Source organism: Entelurus aequoreus, linkage group LG24, assembly GCF_033978785.1.
Source record: "Entelurus aequoreus isolate RoL-2023_Sb linkage group LG24, RoL_Eaeq_v1.1, whole genome shotgun sequence".
In the NCBI taxonomy this organism is placed as follows: Eukaryota; Metazoa; Chordata; class Actinopteri; order Syngnathiformes; family Syngnathidae; genus Entelurus; species Entelurus aequoreus.
Window position 1 is genome coordinate 7,503,564 of NC_084754.1, and position 22,500 is coordinate 7,526,063.

A 22,500-nucleotide genomic window follows, 5' to 3' on the forward strand; every position below is an offset into this window, starting at 1 on the left:
TAAAAATTAAAAAGCACCTCTTTAAGGACTTGTCAAAGAAGGTGTTAGAGAAGTAGCCATCTTCTGTCAGTTTGTTAAATAGATCGATCCAAAACTTGACACACTCATTCCACAGGACCAGCCACCCCAGTTCATACTGCTGGTTTCCAGTACCTTGTGTTCTTCTCAGTTTTGTTCTCAGAAAATTGCAAAAAAAAAACCATTGCATTTCAGCCTTGTGGCCATTTTCTGTTCCTAAATCAAGTCAGAGTCTTGCAGGGTATCCACCAGCAGTCATCACAGCATCCGTAAAGTAGCCAACTATGAACTTTTAATTTGTTTTGTAAGCTTTAAAGGCCTCCTGAAAGCCACTACTACCGACCACGCAGTCTGATAGTTTATATATCAATGATGAAATCTTAACATTGCAACACATGCCAATACGGCCGGGTTAACTTATAAAGTGCCATTTTAAATTTCCCGCGAAACTTCCGGTTGAAAACGTCTATGTATGATGACGTATGCGCGTGACGTCAATGGTTGAAACGGAAGTATTCGGACACCATTGTATCCAATACAAAAAGCTCTGTTTTCACCGCAAAAATTCCACAGTATTCTGGACATCTGTGTTGGTGAATCTTTTGCAATTTGTTTAATGAACAATGAAGACTGCAAAGAAGAAAGTTGTAGGTGGGATCGGTGTATTAGCGGTGGACTACAGCAACACAACCAGGAGGACTTTGAGATGGATAGGAGACGCGCTATCCGACGCTAGCCGCCGACCGCATCGATGATCGGTTGAAGTCCTTCGTCGCTCTGTCGATCGCTGGAACGCAGGTGAGCACGGGTGTTGATGAGCAGATGAGGGCTGGCTGGCGTAGGTGGATAACTAATGTTTTTAGAATAGCTCTGTGAGGTCCCGTTGCTAAGTTAGCTTCAATGGCGTCGTTAGCAACAGCATTGTTAAGCTTTGCCAGGCTGGAAAGCATTAACCGTGTAGTTACATGTCCATGGTTTAATAGTATTGTTGATCTTCTGTCTATCCTTCCAGTCAGGGGTTTATTTCTTTTGTTTCTATCTGCAGTTAAGCCCCATGCTATCACGTTAGCTCCGTAGCTAAAGTGCTTCGCCGATGTATTGTCGTGGAGATAAGAGGCACTATGAATGTCCATTTTGCGTTCTCGACTCTCATTTTCAAGAGGATATAGTATCCGAGGTGGTTTAAAATACACGTGATCCACAATAGAAAAAGGAGAAAGTGTGGAATCCAATGAACCCTTGTACCTAAGTTACGGTCAGAGCGAAAAAAGATACGTCCTGCACTGCACTCTAGTCCTTCACTCTTACGTTCCTCATCCACAAATCTTTCATCCTCGCTCAAATTAATGGGGTAATCGTCGCTTTCTCGGTCCGAATCGCTCTCGCTGCTGGTGTAAACAATGGGGAAATGTGAGGAGCCTTTCAACCTGCGACGTCACGCTACTTTTTATCAGCGACCAAAAGTTGCGAACTTCATCATCGATGTTCTCTACTAAATCCTTTCAGCAAAAATATGGCAATATCGCAAAATGATCAAGTATGACACATAAAACAGATCTGCTATCCCCGTTTAAATAAAACAATTTCAGCAGGCCTTTAAGACAGAGGATATTTCTGGAAAAACCGTCAATGCATCCACTGATTCCAATGTCAAATGGCTTTAGCCCAGGCCTGGGCAATTATTTTGACTCGGGGGCCACATTTAGAGAAAAACATTTGTCTGGGGGCCGGTGTATCTATTTTTAGGAACACTAATACAAAACCTCACAATAATGTCTGATTGAATGCTAAAACCGTTATGACAGACCGCCTTAAAAAAACGTAATGGAATTTTACATTTTTATACGAAGGATAAAACACTGAATATTGACAAAATATGAATGTCACACCCCCTTTCGATCGACATATTTTACAATCAAGTGAAATGCAACAAAAATGCAACAAACAGTGAAATATGAACGCGAAGGGTACAAAATAAACCCACCTACAATCTGATATATCTGATATTTGCTGAATTTCCCCCAGGGATCAATAAAGTACTTTCTATTCTATATATCACTAAGCTTTAGAACTTTGTTGTGAAAATCTCCTTCCGCGTCTGTGGAAACGCTTCCCGCCCACACTGCTTGGTGCCTCGTCTGAGCTGCTGTGATGTAGATTACCATAGTAACTAATTAGATGACCATAGTAACTAATTAGATTACCGTAGTACAGTCATTAGAGGACATGACTGCACATCATAATGGCAGCTACACTTTCCATCTTAAATATCTAAAAAAAATTATTTGGGAATGTCTGGCGGGCCAGATTGAAAAGCTCAACGGGCCGCATGTGGCCCCCGGGCCTTAATTTGCCCAGGTCTGCTTTAGCCTGTCGTCAGTACCAGACGGAGTTCGGACCACGGCTGTGGTACACAAAGCTCCACTACGAGTAATCTGTAATCTGTTCCTTGACCTCAAATCAACACCTTCACTACCCAATAAGTGTACTAATACTTTAACGGTTTCTCTGTCAGTCACAAGTCCATTCAGCCAGCATTTTGGTGCATGCACCTGTAACCATGGCACTGACCAAATGTCTCCAGCTGCTGTTTAATGAAGGTCGGCTTTATTCTTTCGAGACCACAGTCTTTTCTTGCTTAAAATCCTTTCCGGAGTGTCTTTGCTTAATATAATTCCATAGGAATTCGAAAACAAATGAGAAATTAGTCAGTTGTAAAGCCGCGTTTAATGGCTCATCATCTATGTCTGAACAGGAGATTTCATGCCAAAGAGCGCTACTGTGACTGTTGTGTAAAATATCTCAAAACTGTTTATATCAGAATTATGACTATTAATCACACAACCGTTCACTACCTAACCAATGTTGTCCAGATACCAATATTTGAGACATACATTTTGGTACCGGTACTAAAATGTATTTTGATACTTTTCGATACTTTTTGATACACTTCTAAATAAAAGGGACCACAAAAAATTGCATTATTGGCTTTGTTTTAACAAAAAATCTTAGGGTACATTAAACATATGTTTTTTGTTGCAAGTCTGTCCTTAAATAAAATAGTGAACATACTCGACAACTTTTCTTTTAGTAGTAAGTAAGCAAACAAAGACTCCTAATTGTCTGCTGACATATGCAGTAACATATTGTGTCATTTATCATTCTATTTTGTCAACATCATTAAGGACAAGTGGTAGAAAATGTATTATTAATCTACTTGTTCATTCACTTTCTCTTTCAACATGTTCTATCTACACTTCTGTTAAAATGTAATAATCACTTATTATTCTGTTTGATACTTTACATTAGTTTTGGATGATACCACAAATTTGGGTATCAATTCGATACCAAGTAGTTACAGGATCATAGATTGGTCATATTCAAAGTCCTCATGTGTCCAGGGACGTATTTCCCGAGTTTATAAACATAATATACATTTTATAAAAACAAAACATTTTGTGATGCTAAAAAATATCCATGTAATCATAGTAGTATTGACTAGATACACTCCTGTATTTGGTATCATTACAGTGGATGTCAGGTGTAGATCTACCTATGGCGTTTGTTTACATTCAGGAATGGTGTCATTAGCGGTGATGCCGGTGAGCTAGGGTGTGTAGTGGGCGGTGGGGGACCAGTACTTTTTAGAGGCGGTATAGTACCGAATATGATTCATTAGTATACCGGTATACCGTACAACCCTATTGTAATCTCTATATTTCAACTTTCTTATCTGATCATTTTGATTTATCATCTCATAATAATGTATGTCATAATTTCAACTGTTGTTATTTTTATGCCATTATTAAGACTTACCCACAGGGTATATTTTTGTGGCAGAAACGTGCTTTCATAAATAGGATAGATATGAGACCTGCAGACATCATATTTTCAAGTTCCATACCAGAAAAACAGCTTAACATTTAAAGAAGAACTGGATTATCTAGCAGAACTTTCCATTTAAAGCAGGGGGTGTCAAACTCATTTTAGATCGGGGGCCACATGGAGAAAAATCTACTCCCAAGTGGGCCGGACTGGTAAAATCACAGAACGATAACTTAAAAATAAAGACAACTTCAGATTGCTTTTTTTTGTTTAAAAATAGAACAAGCACATTCTGAAATTGTACAAATCATAAAACATTTTTTATAATGACCTGTTACGGTTAATAGTATATATACTTTATTTGTCGTTATTTATATTTTCTGAATAAATTATGTGATAATGTACATCAGTCCACTCATTGGTGTTAATGTTCAATATATCATGATTCAAATACTTATATCAAAATCAAATTACAGTATGTTATTTATGTAATTCGATCATTTTCCTCGACTGATGGACTAACATCATGTGGTTTATTTTGTACATATGTACACTACCGTTCAAAAGTTTGGGGTCACATTGAAATGTCCTTATTTTTTAAGGAAAAGCACTGTACTTTTCAATGAAGATAACTTTAAACTAGTCTTAAATTTAAAGAAATACACTCTATACATTGCTAATGTGGTAAACGACTATTCTAGCTGCAAATGTCTGGTTTTTGGTGCAATATCTACATAGGTATATAGAGGCCCATTTCCAGCAACTATCACTCCAGTGTTCTAATGGTACAATGTGTTTGCTCATTGGCTCAGAAGGCTAATTGATGATTCGAAAACCCTTGTGCAATCATGTTCACACATCTGAAAACAGTTTAGCTCGTTACAGAAGCTACAAAACTGACCTTCCTTTGAGCAGATTGAGTTTCTGGAGCATCACATTTGTGGGGTCAATTAAATGCTCAAAATGGCCAGAAAAAGAGAACTTTCATCTGAAACTCGACAGTCTATTCTTGTTCTTAGAAATGAAGGCTATTCCACAAAATTGTTTGGGTGACCCCAAACTTTTGAACAGTAGTGTAGCATCATCTACAAAGATACAAAGAATTGCTCTTACGACATCTAGTGGACGCATTTACAACAGCTGTTTCTTTCATTGAAAAATTTCAGGATCATTTTTATACTTGGCAAACTCATCCCGCGGGCCGGATAAAAGCTGTCCGCGGGCCTGATCCGACCCTCGGGCCGTACGTTTGTCACCCTTGATTTAAAGATATGTTGACCAGACCCTGGTTCAACCTAAATTCCGATACCATAAAACTTCTTTGGACAGCCCAGGGAGGTATTCAGCTAAGATTAGAGCCAGCTTTCAAACCGGATCCTAATTGTGTACATTTGTAATTATACAATGGTTTGCCTCTTCCCTTCAGAGTGGCTTGAACATCTGGAATTGAGTATGCATTCGGCTTTTCTTTGCCACCGCGCGCACAGAAAGCCTTCAGAGAGACCGTTCTATAAACAAAAGAGAAAATATGACAAACAAAAACTTTAAAAAGGAACAAAAGTATTCCCAGTAACGACGATTCCGCAGTTACAAGTCAGCAAAACGCGCGCTTTTATTTTTTACCGCGCAAGCATGCGAGGCATGCGCGGGAGGAGGAACAGCGGGCGATTCTTGGAGTCACTCTTTTGGCGCGAAGCGGCAAAAAGTCGACACGCCATCCAGCTGTTGAGTCAGACCAACGAGACCAGCTGCCACAGTTCAAGCCCCCAAGGTTTCTCAGAATTTCTTGGAGGAAGCAAACTTCCTACTCAAGCCTCCACAAGCAATGTTAAAGGCCTACTGAAATTATTTTTTTTTATTTAAACAGGAATAGCAGATCCATTCTATGTGTCATACTTGATCATTTCGCGATATTGCCATATTTTTGCTGAAAGGATTTAGTAGAGAAAATCGACGATAAAGTTCGCAACTTTTGCTCGCTGATAAAAAAAAGCCTTGCCTGTACCGGAAGTAGCGTGACGTCACAGGAGCTAGGATTCCTCACAATTTTCCTTTGTTTACAATGGAGCGAGAGAGATTCGGAGCGACAAAGCGACGATTACCCCATTAATTTGAGCGAGGATGAAAGATTCGTAGATGAGGAACGTTACAGTGAAGGACTAGAGAGGCAGTGATGGACGTATTTTTTTCCGCTCTGACCGTAACTTAGGTACAAGCTGGCTCATTGGATTCCACACTCTCTCCTTTTTCTATTGTGGATCACGGATTTGTATTTTAAACCACCTCGGATACTATATCCTCTTGAAAATGAGAGTCGAGCACGCAAAATGGACATTCACAGTGACTTTTATCTGACAGTGGGTTTCTGAAGTGTTCCTGAGCCCATGTGGTGATATCCTTTACACACTGATGTCGCTTGTTGATGCAGTACAGCCTGAGGGATCGAAGGTCACGGGCTTAGCTGCTTACGTGCAGTGATTTCTCCAGATTCTCTGAACCCTTTGATGATATTACGGACTGTAGATGGTGTAATCCCTAAATTCCTTGCAATAGCTGGTTGAGAAAGGTTTTTCTTAAACTGTTCAACAATTTGCTCACGCATTTGTTGACAAAGTGGGGACCCTCGCCCCATCCTTGTTTGTGAATGACTGAGCATTTCATGGAATCTACTTTTATACCCAATCATGGCACCCACCTGTTCCCAATTTGCCTGCACACCTGTGGGATGTTCCAAATAAGTGTTTGATGAGCATTCCTCAACTTTATCAGTATTTATTGCCACCTTTGTCACGTGTTGCTAGCATCAAATTCTTATCAGTTTGAACATCAAATATGTTGTCTTTGTAGCCTAATCAACTGAATATGGGTTGAAAATGATTTCCAAATCATTGTATTCCGTTTATATTTACATCTAACACAATTTCCCAACTCATATGGAAACGGGGCTTGTATTTACCAATGCGAAAACTACACCCATCCAGTCGGACCGCCGTTGTGACGAGTGCCCGGATGATGTCACGTGATCGAAAACATTCTATTTCATTCTCTGAAATTGTTCCCATTGCAGCAAATGAAAAGTATTCATTCATTCAGAAGGTGGTCAGGCCCAGCTTGATTGACATAAGGGTAAGGAAATAGTTAATTCTGCTCTCCCACTAACCGCTGCCTCTGTCCTTTGAAACAGGAGTCGACGGTAATGTAACTCCTGATAGGTACAATCTGAACACTAAGTCAGGCAATTGCACTCATTTCCTCCGTTTATTGTTGCACAGAGTAGTTACACAAAGAGAAAAATCTTGCACAATTTATTTCAGCAGAATAAATGAAACACGTGAGATGAAGGGAAAACACTACACGCAGAAAATATAATGGATTATTTGGAAATGGAGGCAAGATTATACTTTTTTTTTTATATAACAGGAAAACATAAGAATACCACAGTTGTATTCATTCTGAAACAATGTCCTTTTTCTATGCAATAGTTCCTTCAACTTGCAAGATGTTCTTTTGCTCTATGAAACAGGATCTGTGTTATTTTGTTTTGTGTTTGAATTTCTTAATTTGTCTTATATTGCTTATGTTTTTCACAGCGCCTGCCAATGATTAGTATTATTTTTAAGCTTATTATGCCATTTTCAGTATTTTTTTCTTAAAACCTTGCGTGCCTACAACCCTTGTAAAAATGCTGGAAATGGAAATTACCGTATTTTCCGAACCATAGGGTGCACCGGATTACAAGGCGCACTGCCGACGAATGGTGTATTTTTTATCTTTTTTCATATATAAAGGCGCACCGGATTATAGGGCGCATTAAAGGCCTACTGAAATGATTTTTTTTTATTCAAACGGGAATAGCAGATCCATTCTATGTGTCATACTTGATCATTTCGCGATATTGCCATATTTTTGCTGAAAGGATATAGTAGAGAAAATCGACGATAAAGTTCGCAACTTTTGCTCGCTGATAAAAAAAAACCTTGCCCCTACCGGAAGTAGCGTGATGTCACAAGCGGTAGTGCTGCTCACAATTCCCCGTTGTTTACAATGGAGCGAGAGATATTCGGAGCGAGAAAGCGACGATTACCCCTTAATTTGAGCGAGGATGGAAGATTTGTGGATGAGGAACGTTAGAGTGACGGACTAGAATGCAGTTCAAGAGATATCTTTTTTCGCTCTAACCGTAACTTAGGTACAAGCTGGCTCATTGGAATCCACACTCTCTCCTTTTTCTATTGTGGATCACAGATTTGTATTTTAAACCACCTCGGATACTATATCCTCTTGAAAATGAGAGTCGAGAAGGCGAAATGGACATTCACAGTGACTTTTATCTCCACGACAATACATCGACGAAGCTCTTTAGCATGAGCTAACGTGATAGCATCTGTCTCAAATGCAGATAGAAACAAAATAAATAAATCCCTGACTGGAAGGATAGACAGAAGATCCACAATACTACTATCAGGAGACACCGAACCAAACACTGGACCTGTAACTACACGGTTAATGCTGTGCCGCCTGTCGAAGCCTGGCAATGCTGTTGCTAACGACTCTAACTTAGCAACGGGACCTCGTCAAAGCTATGATAAAAACATTAGCGCTCCACCTACGCCAGCCAGCCCTCATCTGCTTATCAACACCCGTGCTCACCTGCGTTCCAGCGATCGACGATGCGGTCGGCGGCCCGGAGACGTAGGAAGTCAAGGTGAGGTCGCCGGTGCTAGCGCCTGCTATCCAACAAAGTCCTCCTTGTTGTGTTGCTGCAGCCAGCCGCTAATACACCGATCCCACCTACAACGTTCTTCTTTACAGCCTCCATTGTTCATTAAACAAATTGCAAAAGATTCACCAACACAGATGTCCAGAATACTGTGGAATTATGTCGAAGAAAACAGAGCTCTGTGTATTGTGTCCAAACACTTCCGTGGACCTCGCGAAGTCACGCGCATACGTCATCCTCCAAAGGCGTTTTGAACCGGAAGTTCCCCGGGAAATTTAAAATTGCACTTTATAAGTTAACCCGGCCGTATTGGCATGTGTTGCAATGTTAATATTTCATCATTGATATATAAACTATCAGACTGCGTGGTCGGTAGTAGTGGCTTTCAGTAGGCCTTTAAAGGAGTCAAATTATTTATTTATTTTTCTAAATTTAAAACACTACCTTGTAGTCTACATAACATGTTATGGTGGTTCTTTGGTCAAAATGTTGCATAGATTATGTTTTACAGATCATCTTCAAGCTGCTTTCGGACAGTCGCTTCAGGATGCGCCGTTTGTGGGCGGTCTTATTTACGTGGCTCACCTTCGACAGAGTCTTCTCCCCGCCATCTTTTTTGTAGCGGTGTAGCGTGCAAGGACGGGAGTGGAAGAAGTGTCAAAAGATGGAGCTAACTGTTTTAATGACATTCAGACTTTACTTCAATCAATAACGGAGCAGCATCTCCTCATTCGCCGGAAATGTGTCCTGTGAAAAACCGGATCTCTCTAATAACTAAAGTTCCTTGGGTGAATAATGTAAACTCACTATACCTGTATGTTTTACACTACTTTATATTAGAAATGGCAAAAGCGGAGAACGAATGTCCATTAACAAAAAGATAGAGAAAAAGAAGAAGTTTATCGACTATGGCGTCGACACAGACCACAACGGCAGATGCGCGCACATTTTCAGGATTGATGCAGATCCCAAATACAGATCAGCAGGTAATTATTGTGTAATGTTCTCTATTTTCAATGGAACATGTAAAATGTTGGTGTTTATTTGAGTCTTTGTTTACTTGCAGTCTACACGTAGCTCTTGTGTGACTGCCATCTACTGGTCACACTCATCATTTCCCCATGTACCAAATAAAACAGCTTCGAGGTCAGTAAGCAAAACCAGAATTATGCCGTTCATTACGCGCACTGTCAAGTTTTGAGGAAAAACAAAAGATTTTAAGTGCGACTTATAGTCCGTAAAATAGGATACCGTATTTTTCGGAGTATAAGTCGCTCCGGAGTATAAGTCACACCGGCCGAAAATGCATAATAAAGGAGGAAAAAAACATATAAGTTGCACTGGAGTATAAGTAACATAACGTAACATATTATGGTAAGAGTCATTCAAATAACTATAACATATAGAACATGCTATACGTTTACCAAACAATCCGTCACTCTTAATCGCTAAATCCCATGAAATCTTATACGTCTAGTCTTCTGAGTTTAAGTCGCATCCCCGGCCAAACTATGAAAAAAACTGCGACTTATAGTCCGAAAAATACGGTATGTGTCTGCCTGAGTAGTGTGCTGTTTTCCCTAATATATCTCAAAGGTCTCGTCAGGCATACAGCAACCCGAGAGTATATATGATTTGACACATGACAGTGCAAAGGCCATGTGGTTATCATACGAGTACATTCAAATATGTGCCGGCTTGCCTTAGCAGGTGGCATTCACAAGCGCACGCGCATGCAGATGACTAACATGCCGTGACATCTGGTTAGTGTTGGGTACATTGTTAGAGGCGGCACACTGACCTAACGCGGAGCATAATGGAAGGAAAGCGGGAAAGCTGAGAAATAAAACAGTATTAGATGGATAGTGTAGACCTCGGGGTTTTATTTCTCTTAGCAATAAGGACGATTATTGCCAGCAACAAACTGATGTGTACAGATTGGTTCCACCTTCTGTTCAGCGAAGAACAAAAAAAGGACAAACAGCAAGGAGAAGAAACCTTTTTGCTTCTGGGGAGACAATACTTGGATTCCTAGAAGTTCTTGAGTGGAACTTCAAGTGATGTTTAAATAGTCAGCCACTCTGGAAGTGTCTTTTAATAATGTCCCACTGGGATTAGTTCTGTTAAATGACTGAATTGTTATGATAACTTGGACATGAATGGATACCAACCAATTAGACAAACCAAGCAAGCCGCCGCCTAATTTGTATTTTCTAAGCAAAAGTTGCCAGCAAGCACAAGAATATGAGTTGTCATCTCTGCACTGATGTATGTATTGACCGGGGTTACGGTAAAGGAGCATGTACGGTCAAAATAGAGTACCGTATTTTTCGGACCATAGGGCGCACCGGATTAAAAGGCGCACTTCCGATGAGCGGGTCTATTCAGGTCTATTTTCATACAAAAGGCTAAATGTAAAACACTATCTTGTGGTCCACATCAGTGGTCCCCAACCACCGGGCCGTGGACCGGTACCGGTTCATGGCCGCGGCCGCACAAGAAATTAAAAAAAAAAAAATAATAATTTTAATGTTTATTTAAATCATATTGCAGTCTACATGTATCTCTTATGTGTGACTGCCATCATATTGCAGTCTACACGTATCTCTTATGTGTGACCGCCGTCTGCTGGTCACACTTTATCATTTCACCATGTACCAAATAAAATAGATTGATAGATTTTTAAGCGCCGTGTGTAATGTTCTATATTTTCAATGGAACATATACAATTTTGATGTTTATTTAAATCATATTGCAGTCTACATGTATCTCTTATGTGTGACTGCTATCATATTGCAGTCTACACGTATCTCTTATGTGTGACTGCCATCTGCTGGTCACATTTATCATTTCACCATGTACCAAATAAAATAGATTGATAGATTTTTAAGCGCCATGTGTAATGTTCTATATTTTCAATGGAACATATAAAATTTTGATGTTTATTTAAATCATATTGCAGTCTACATGTATCTCTTATGTGTGACTGCCATCTACTGGTCACACTTTATCATTTCACCATGTACCAAATAAAATAGATTGATAGATTTTTAAGCGCCCTGTGTAATGTTCTATAACTTCAATGGAACATATACAATTTTGATGTTTATTTAAATCATATTGCAGTCTACATGTATCTCTTATGTGTGACTGCCATCTACTGGTCACTCTTTATCATTTCACCATGTACCAAATAAAATACATTGATAGATTTTTAAGCGCCGTGTGTAATGTTCTATAATTTCAATGGAACATATACAATTTTGATGTTTATTTAAATCATATTGCGGTCTACACGTATCTCTTGTGTGACTGCCATCTACTGGTCACACTTTATCATTTCACCATGTACCAAATAAAATAGATTGATAGATTTTTAAGCGCTGTGTGTAATGTTCTATATTTTCAATGGAACATATACAATTTTGATGTTTATTTAAATCATATTGCAGTCTACATGTATCTCTTGTGTGTGACTGCCATCATATTGCAGTCTACACATATCTCTTATGCGTGACTGCCATCTACTGGTCATACTTTATCATTTCACCATGTACCAAATAAAATAGATTGATAGATTTTTAAGCGCCCTGTGTAATGTTCTATATTTTCAATGGAACATATAACATTTTGGTGTTGTTTACTTGAGTCATATTGCAGCCTACACGTATCTCTTATGTGTGACTGTCATCATATTGCAATCTACACGTATCTCTTATGTGTGACTGCCATCTACTGGTCACACTTTATCATTTCACCATGTACCAAATAAAATAGATTGATAGATTTTTAAGCGCCCTGTGTAATGTTCTATATTTTCAATGGAACATATAACATTTTGGTGTTGTTTACTTGAGTCATATTGCAGTCTACACGTATCTCTTGTGTGTGACTGCCATCATATTGCAGTCTACACGTATCTCTTATGTGTGACTGCCATCTACTGGTCACACTTTATCATTTCACCATGTACCAAAGAAAATAGCTTTGAGGTCGGAAAGGTTTTTATTTTTTTAAATTTATTTCTTGTGCGGCTGTGGACCGGTACCGGTTCGTGGACCGATTGGTACCGGGCCGCGGCCGCACAAGATATAAATTTTTTTTTTTTTTTTTAAATTAAATCAACATAAAAAACCACAATATTCTGCAGGGATACAGTCCGTAAGCACACATTATTGTATTTCTTTATGACGGGAAAAAAACAAAAAAAAACTTCTTTTTTTTTTCCGTCATAAAGAAATACAATCATGTGTAAGAAAAAAAAACCTTTTTTTTACCAAAGTCGTACTAAAACATTTTGATACATTTTTGAGCGCCGTGTGTAATGTTCTATATTTTCAATGGAACATACAATTTTGGTGTTGTTTCCATGAGTCATATTGCAGTCTACACATATCTCTTATGTGTGACTGCCATCATATTGCAGTCTACACGTATCTGCTGGTCACACTTATCATTTCACCATGTACCAAATAAAATAGATATGTTTTTAAGCGCTGTGTGTAATGTTCTATATTTTCAATGGAACATATACAATTTTGATGTTTATTTAAATCATATTGCAGTCTACATGTATCTCTTATGTGTGACTGCCATCATATTGCAGTCTACACGTATCTCTTATGTGTGACTGCCATCTACTGGTCACACTTTATCATTTCACCATGTACCAAATAAAATAGATTGATAGATTTTTAAGCGCCGTGTGTAATGTTCTATAATTTCAATGGAACATATACAATTTTGATGTTTATTTAAATCATATTGCAGTCTACACGTATCTATTATGTGTGACTGCCATCTACTGGTCACACTTTATCATTTCACCATGTACCAAATAAAATAGATTGATAGATTTTTAAGCGCCCTGTGTAATGTTCTATATTTTCAATGGAACATAACATTTTGGTGTTTACTTGAGTCATATTGCAGTCTACACATATCTCTTATGTGTGACTGCCATCATATTGCAGTCTACACGTATCTCTTATGTGTGACTGCCATCTACTGGTCACACTTTATCATTTCACCATGTACCAAATAAAATAGCTTCGAGGTCGGAAAGCACAAGCAAAATGATTCCGTACATTAGGGTTATAAGGCGCACTGTCGAGTTTTGAGAAAATGAAAGGATTTTAAGTGCGCCTTATAGTCTGAACAATACGGTAGTCAAAATTCGAAACACTTCCCAGACACAATAGCTTGTTCTTGGGTTACGTAGAGTGCTGCCATAAGGACGGAACTGGTCGATGGCGTAAATGAAAGTTGACGGGGGGGAAAAAAAATGGTATTGACTGTGTATGGAAATGAGCTCAAAGCAGAACCAAAGCGAAATAATCTGCAGTGAATTTATCCTCTCATCCCTCATTACTGCTTTCCCCCGCGGATTCATCTGGGAGAGACACTGGTAGAGAGAGGCTGTTGAAGAGACCCACCTCCCTCTTCTCCCAGCACTGCTTCAGGAATGCTTTTCTTCTTGTCCCCTTAGCCCCATGTGTAGACGCCCTCTCTGCAGGGTGTGTTTTGCATGTAAAGCAGGCTGCAGATGCTGTCCGCAAAAGGGACCAGGAGGGACAAGGGGGACGAGGACACAAGGAGGCCCCACTGCCATGCCACCCGCCTGGCCTCGCTTTACTGCCACCCCCTCCGCGGCTCCCCTCCCACAACACCTCTCATTACTTCACCCCTCTACAGACCCCCTTTTTTTCCATCCCCGGTTCGACATGCCACCCCTCCATCACCCAATCCCTTCATCCGCCCCTCGGCCATCCCTCTGCCACCCTCCTCGCACACGCAGTTGTGCGTCTCCTGGGAAACAAGCTGTAGTGGTGTATGGAGGCACGCTGAGTACACACAAACACACTCGCGCGCGCACACAAAAAAAAACAAAACAAAAAAAAAAACACACACACTCCGTGTGGATAGAAAGACCTGAGAAATGGCGTTTGGTCTTGCAGGAGAAAAGGAGAGGCAGAAAGAGAGGAAGGAGAGTGATCACCTCCAATAAAATGGGTCTTTACAATCCTGTTATGCATATTCAGCTTGACCACATTCAGGGGTAATAATTAACAGCGGACGGCGTACATTAATATTGCATTTGACAGCGGACAGGTGGCGGGCCGGCAGCAGATGTTAGGACGGAAAGCGGAAAGAAAGAAACCGAATAAGAGGCAAAGCTGGGGAAACGTTACAAAGCTTCGAGAGTTCCATTGGCTACTGCGTCTTTGTCATGCTGTGAACATCCATTGATGTAATGGCTGGGGAAAATCTGCGCATACATAATGATATGCTTGGTTTTTGTCATAAAAATGACAAAACCCTTCTTCTGTGGACAGTGTAAAACATGTGCTTTTGAATACAGCAACACGTCCCACTTAAGCCCACCACCCACCCACCCCACCGTCCGCTGCACACAAAGCACTAGTGTGGCAAGCTCGGGCGGGTCCAACATGGATGTAATAATAATGATGTTCTCCACACATGAGTTTATTTGGAACATGCAAGCATACAACATGAAACATCACAATTTCCAGTTTCTCCGACTTTGGTGCAAAGAGATTCGTGGGTAGTTAATTCTAAGGCCAGGTTGACTGGACGCTACGTTTCCACTAGTACAGTGGTCCCCAACCTTTTTGTACTTGCGGACCGGTCAATGCTTAAAAATTAGTATGTAGTAAAAAAAAATGTTTTTTTTTTTTTTGTCATAAAGAAATACAATCATGTGTGCTTACGGACTGTATCCCTGCAGACTGTATTGATTTATATTGATATATAACGTATACCGTAATTTCCGGACTATAAGCCGCTACTTTTCCCCCTCGTTCTGGTCCCTGCGGCTTATACAAGGGTGCGGCTTATTTACGGCCTGTTCTTCTCAGACACCGACGAAGAGGATTTCGGTGGTTTTAGTACGCAGGAGGAAGACGATGACACAATGATTAAAGACTGACTTTTCATATACCGGTAGGCAGGTTATTTTGATAACGTACAGGCGAGCACTTTGTATTACTTTGCACCGTTGTATTATTTGTACTCTGCACGAATGCTGTTCGCCATGTCAAAGATGTGAATGTTTGATTGAATGATTGAAAGATTTATTGTTAATAAATGGGACGCTTTGCGTTCCCAAACAGTCATCTCTGTCCCGACAATCCCCTCCGTGGTAGCAGGAACCCCTATATACTACGGTAATTACACATCAAAACCCTGCGGCTTATAGTCGGGTGCAGCTTATATATGGAGCAGTCTGTATTTTCCCCTAAATTTAGCTGGTGCGGCTTATAGTCAGGTGCGGCTTATAGTCCGGAAATTACGGTATATTGTGTTTTTTATGTTGATTTAATAAAAAAACAAAACTAAAAAAAAACGTTTTTTTTGGTTTTGTTTTTATTTCTTGTGTGGCTGCGGCCCACCAATCGGTCCACGGACCGGTACCGGGCCGCGGCCCGGTGGTTGGGGACCACTGCACTAGTATATCAGTGTCCTATGCTGTGTGTGTCGGCAACCCAAAACATCGAAAGAGCCATATTGGACCAAAAACAAATCTGTCTGGAGCCGCAAAAAACGAAAAGTCGTATATAAAGTCCTATGATGAAGGCAACACATGACGTAAGTTTCTGTATTAGCTATGATTAGAGATGTCCTATAATGGCTTTATTGCCGATATCCCGATAATGTCCAGCTCTTAATTACCGTTTCCGATATCAACCGATACCGACATATACAGTCGTGGAATTAACACATTATTATGCCTCATTTTGTTGTGATGCCCCGCTGGATGCATTAAACAATGTAACAAGGTTTTCCAAAATAAATCAACTCAAGTTATGGAAAAAAATGCCAACATGGCACTGCCATATGTATTATTGAAGTCACAAAGTGCATTATTTGTTTTAACATGCCTCAAAACAGCAGCTTGCAATTTGGGACATGCTCTCCCTGAGAGAGCATGAGGAGGTTGAGGCGGGCGGGGTTGGGAGGGGGGCGTATATTGTAGCGTCCCGGAAGAGTTAGTGCTGCAAGGGGTTCTGGGTATTTGTTGTGTTGTGTTTATGTTGTGTTACGGTGCGGATTTTCTCCCGAAATGTGTTTGTCATTCTTGTTTGGTGTGGGTTCACAGTGTGGCGCATATTTGTAACAGTGTTAGTTGTTTATAAGGTCACCCTCAGTGTGACCTGTATGGCTGTTGACCAAGTATGCTTTGCATTCACTTGTGTGTGTGAAAAGCCGTAGATATTGTGTGATTGGGCCGGCACGCAAAGGCAGTGCCTTTAAGGTTTATTGACGCTCTGTACTTCTACCTACGTCCGTGTACACAGCGGCGTTTTAAAAAGTCATACATTTTACAGATACTGATCATTTCCGATATTACATTTTAAAGCATTTATCGGCCGATATCGGACATCTCTAACTATGATAGCCTACTACCAAAATTACTACAGTCATGGTCAAACGTTTACATACACTTGTAAAGAACATAATGTCATGGCTGTCTCGAGTTTCCAATAATTTCTACAACTCTTATTTTTTTGTGACAGAGTGATTGGAGCACATACTTGTTAGTCACAAAAAAACATTCATGAAGTTTGGTTCTTTTATGAATTTATTATGGATCTACTGAAAATGTGACCAAATTTGCTGGGTCAAAAGTATACATACAGCAATGTTAATATTTGATTACATGTCCCTTGGCAAGTTTCACTGCAATAAGGCGCTTTTGGTAGCCATCCACAAGCTTCTGGCAAGCTCTTGGTTGAATTTTTGACCACTCCTCTTGACGAAATTGGTGCAGTTCAGGTAAATGAGTAGGTTTTCTGACATGGACTTGTTTCATCAGCATTGTCCACATGTTTTCAATGGGGTTTAAGTCAGGACTTTGGGAAGGCCAATCTAAAACCTTAAATCTAGCCTGATTTAGCCATTCCTTTACCACTTTTGATGTGTTTGGGGTCATTGTCCTGTTGGAACACCCAACTGCGCCCAAGACTCAACCTCCGGGCTGATGATTTTAGGTTGTCCTGAAGAATTTGGAGCTAATCCTCATTTTTCATTGTCCCATTTACTCTCTGTAAAGCACCAGTTCCATTGGCAGCAAAACAGGCCCAGAGCATAATACTACCACCACCATGCTTGACCACGACTGTATGTGTCGCAGGCTAAAGCAAATCTTTGTTGACAGAAATGTTGAAATGTAATATTTATTCTACACATTTTTACAACATTAGTAAATCAGGGACTACTCAGAAGGTGAGATAACTCCTGGAAATTACTGTCTTTTAATGGCCAAAGGTATAGATGTGTGTCCAAGTTCTTCTTCTAATAGTTAGGTAATGTTTGCTGTGGTCTGGAACAACATGGCACACAAACATCTGAAATGCAGCCAATATTACACACAGATAATGTGTCATGAGACATGCAAAACTAAGTCATATACAAAGAGGATAAAAGTAAAGGATATTAAATGAGCTCAAATATACCTACACATGAGGCATAATGATGCAATGTGTACATACAGCTAGTCTAAATAGCATGTTAGCATTGATTAGCTTGCAGTCATGCAAGGACTAAATATGCCTGATTAGCACTCCGACAGGTCAGTAACATCAACAAAGCGCACCTTTGTGCATTCACGCACAGCATAAAACGTTTGGTGGACAAAACGAGACAAAGAAGGAGTGGAAGATTTTACGTCACAGTCCACTATGGTGAGTTCAAGAACGGACAAAATTAGTAGGACAAAACGATGTTCACCAAATACTGTCATCAGTGAAGCATACACACAAACATATTAAACAGCGGGCTTTCTAACAACTGGGAAGGTTTGTGTCATGTTTGTCCTCAAACAAAAAACATACTCAAACAAACCAAAAAAATTATTTTTCCATTTTTCAATCCTTTTTTAAAAATGCTCCCGGGAGCCACTTAAGAGTTGGTTGCTGACCACCCGGTGTAGAGCAACACCTGTTGGAGAATCGAGCAATAATTGTGGATTTAAAGCTTTTTGATTATTCCCGTGCCTGGCTGTATTCTTCGGCAACACAAAAAGGAACCATTAAATAACAAGAGTAAACATTCATTTCCTTCAGCAAAGCCTGGGAGCGAGGGAAGGCTGCTGCCACCATTGTGTGCAGCTCAGATGGATGTGTTGCCAGCACACCCGCCAGTGCGCTATCCCCTTGTTTTCCTTCTAAACTGTACATCACTGCACTGGAACATTTTTTTTTTAACTCACGCATATTTCTCGTGCTAACATGTTCCTTTCAAACACTCTCCAAGGGTCTTTATGAGTGAGATTGGATTGTTTTCACACAGAAAAATGCAATTTAGAATTTACTTCTACAAAATCCAACCTAGTTTTCATTGGTTTACTCCTCTGGTATGCCCAATTTCATGCCGTTATGAATCAGGGTTTACGGGGATGGAGCTGGAGGATCCCTCCATGCTTCACTTTAGCATTTGGAATCACTCTCAACTTATCACAAATTCCAGTTTCTTGGCAGCCGCACGGTTTCTCCTATCCCTCTCTCTTTCCTCTTTTCATCAGTGCTGGTGGCACAGTCTACACTAATTAACAACGTTCTTATGGGACCACCAAACGGGTATGGCTGTGCACTAAAAGCACATTGCCATCATTTTGGGCCTGTTTGTTACTCTTGATGCTTGTTTGGAATAAGTCAGGACCGGCCGCAAGCACTGACTGAATGTCAACATTTAAAACATTTTTTTTTTAGACCTTTACCATCGAAACTGTCACCGCCATTATGATGTGCAGTGTTGTCTTGAACTATAGAAAGTGGTCTATATTGGAAACTGCGCTTTTGAGTGATATTCGAGTTATTACGGTAATTTACGTCCCAGCAGGTCAAAAGCGGCACCAAGCAGTGTGGGCGGTGTTTGTTTCTAGACCTGCCAGCCTGAAACGTGGGTGTCAGGGACACAATACTGTACAATACTTTCATTTTCCCAAAAATTTACAGTGCGCTTCATAACCCGGTGCGCCTACGGAATAATTCTGGCTGTGCTTACCGACCTCGAAGCCATTTTATTTGGTACATGGTGAAATGATAAATGTGACTATTGGATAGCAATCACACATAAGAGATACATGTAGACTGCAATATGACTCAAGTAAACAACACCAACATGTTATGTTCCATTGAAAATATAGAACATTACACACGGCACTGTGACCAGCAGATGGCAGTCACACCGCCTACAAAACGGCGCTACTGTCAGAAAGCGGCTTGAAGATGATCTGTAAGACATAGTCTATGCAACATTTTGACCAAAGAACCACCATTACATGTTATGTAGACCACAAGGAAATGTTTTAAATTTAGAAAAAAAAAAAAAAAAAACGACTCCTTTAAAGGCCTACTGAAATGAAATTTTCTTATTTAAACGGGGATAGCAGGTCCATTCTATGTGTCATACTTGATCATTTCGCGATATTGCCATATTTTTGCTGAAAGCATTTAGTAGAGAACATCGACGATAAAGTTCGCAACTTTTGGTCGCTGATTAAAAAAAGCCTTGCCTGTACCGGAAGTAGCGTGACGTCACAGGTTGTGGAGCGCCTCACATCTGCACATTGTTTACAATCATTCCCACCAGCAGCAAGAGCGATTCGGACCGAGAAAGCGACGATTACCCCATTAATTTGAGCAAGGATGAAAGATTCGTGGATGAGGAAAGTGAGAGTGAAGGATTAGAGTGCAGTGCAGGACGCCAGGATGTATCTTTTTTCGCTCTGACCGTAACTTAGGTACAAGGGCTCATTGGATTCCACACTTTCTCCTTTTTCTATTGTGGATCACGGATTTGTATTTTAAACCACCTCGGATACTATATCCTCTTGAAAATGAGAGTCGAGAACGCGAAATGGACATTCACAGTGACTTTTATCTCCACGACAATACATTGACGAAGCACTTTAGCTTCGGAGCTAACGTGATAGCATCGTGCTTAACTGAGGATAGAAACAGAAGAAACATGCCCCTGACTGGAAGGATAGACCGAAGATCAACAATACTACTATTACTTCTACTATCAGGAGACACTGAACTAAACCCTGGACCTGTAACCTCACGGTTAATGCTGTCCCGCCTGGCGAAACTTAGCAATGCTGTTGCTAACGACGCCATTGAAGCTAACTTAGCTACAGGACCTCGACAGAGCTATGCTAAAAACATTAGCTCTCCACCTACGCCAGCCCTCATCTGCTCATCACCACCTGTGCTCACCTGCGTTCCAGCGATCGACGGCGTGACGGAGGACTTCACCACGATCATCGGTGCGGTCGGCGGCCCGGAGACGGAGGAAGTCAACCCAGACACCGGTGAGGACAGCGGCGCGGCGGCGGACGGCGTTGTGTTGCTGTAGCCAGCCGCTCATACACCGATCCCGCCTACAGCTTTCTTCTTTGCTGTCTTCATTGTTCATTAAACAAATTGCAAAAGATTCACCAACACAGATGTCCAGAATGCTGTGGAATTTTGCGATGAAAACAGACGACTTAAGCTGGCCACCGTGCTGTTCCAAAATGTCTGCTACAATCCGTGACGTCACGCGCAAACGTCATCATACCGAGACGTTTTCAGCCGGATATTTCCCGGGAAATTTAAAATTGCACTTTATAAGTTAACCCGGCCGTATTGGCATGTGTTGCAATGTTAAGATTTCATCATTGATATATAAACTATCAGACAGGGTGGTCGGTAGTAGTGGCTTTCAGTAGGCCTTTAATGGTATAGGAAAAAGATTGAAAATAGACAATCCATCGGCAGTGCGTCTTATAATCCGGTGCGCCCTATGGTCTGGAATATACGGTAATTAGAGCTAGACTGGTCACTGTGTACCCATTTTTTAGTCATCTCTTTTATCACGGTCAATTGGTTCCAGTAGAATAATTATTAGTAAATCTAATATTTTCACAGGTACAAAATACAAAACTGTTTAAAACCTTCTTAATATATTTTTCTAACATGATAAGAGCCCTCTAAACATGAAATAACACCCATATATTTACCTTTACATTCATTACACACAGTATAGTAGCCTTGAGTGTGTTCTACTGTAGATTACTGTATTTTTTCGGACTATAAGGCGCACTTAAAATCCTTTCATTTTCTCAAAAATCGACAGTGCGCCTTATAACCCGGTGTGCCTAATGTACGGAATGATTCTGGTTGTGCTTGCCGACCTCGAAGCAATTTTATTTTGGACAATGACAAGTGTGACCAGTAGATGGCAGTCACAAGATGCGTGTAGACTGCAATATGACGCCAGTAAACACCAAAAACACACAGGGTACACTACTCACAACCAAGGAGGACCAACTAAAGAGATAGACAGAACACTTTAGAGAACTGCTCAATAGACAACCCCTCCAACTGACAGCAGAGATCCCACCAGCCACAGACCTGTTGGGAATAAACTGCAACCCTCCCACCAAGACAGAAATCAAGAAGGCCATCAGGGCCCTGAGAGGAGGCAAGGCAGAGGGGCCGGATGAGATCCCAGCTGAAGCCCTAAAGGCAGACATCGAAACCTCCACCAGCATGCTCTACCAACTCATGCAAACCATCTGGGAGGAAGAAAATGTCCAATCAGACTGGAGAGATGGCATCATTGTCAAGATTCCCAAGAAAGGAGACCTCGGGGAGTGCAAGGACTACAGAGGCATAATGCTGCTTTCATCGCCAGGGAAGGTGCTCAACCGCATCCTACTGGAGAGAATCCAAAAGGCAGTCGATGGGAAACTGAGGGAAAACCAGGCTGGTTTCAGGAACAACCGACCCTGTGCAGATCAAATAGCCACACTCAGGATTATCATTGAACAGTCAATTGAAAGGAACTCTCCTGTCTATGTCAACTTCATTGATTTTGAAAAGGCTTTTGACAGTGTGGATCGGCAGATGCTGTGGAGAGTGATGGCT

At 40.7% G+C, this 22,500-nt stretch overlaps 1 protein-coding gene across 4 annotated transcripts in view; it reads right to left on the bottom strand.

Annotated features, from left to right (window-relative positions):
• Window positions 1-22,500, bottom strand: part of LOC133641945 (uncharacterized) — a 480,284-nt gene that overhangs the window by 280,601 nt on the left and 177,183 nt on the right. The window lies entirely within an intron of this gene.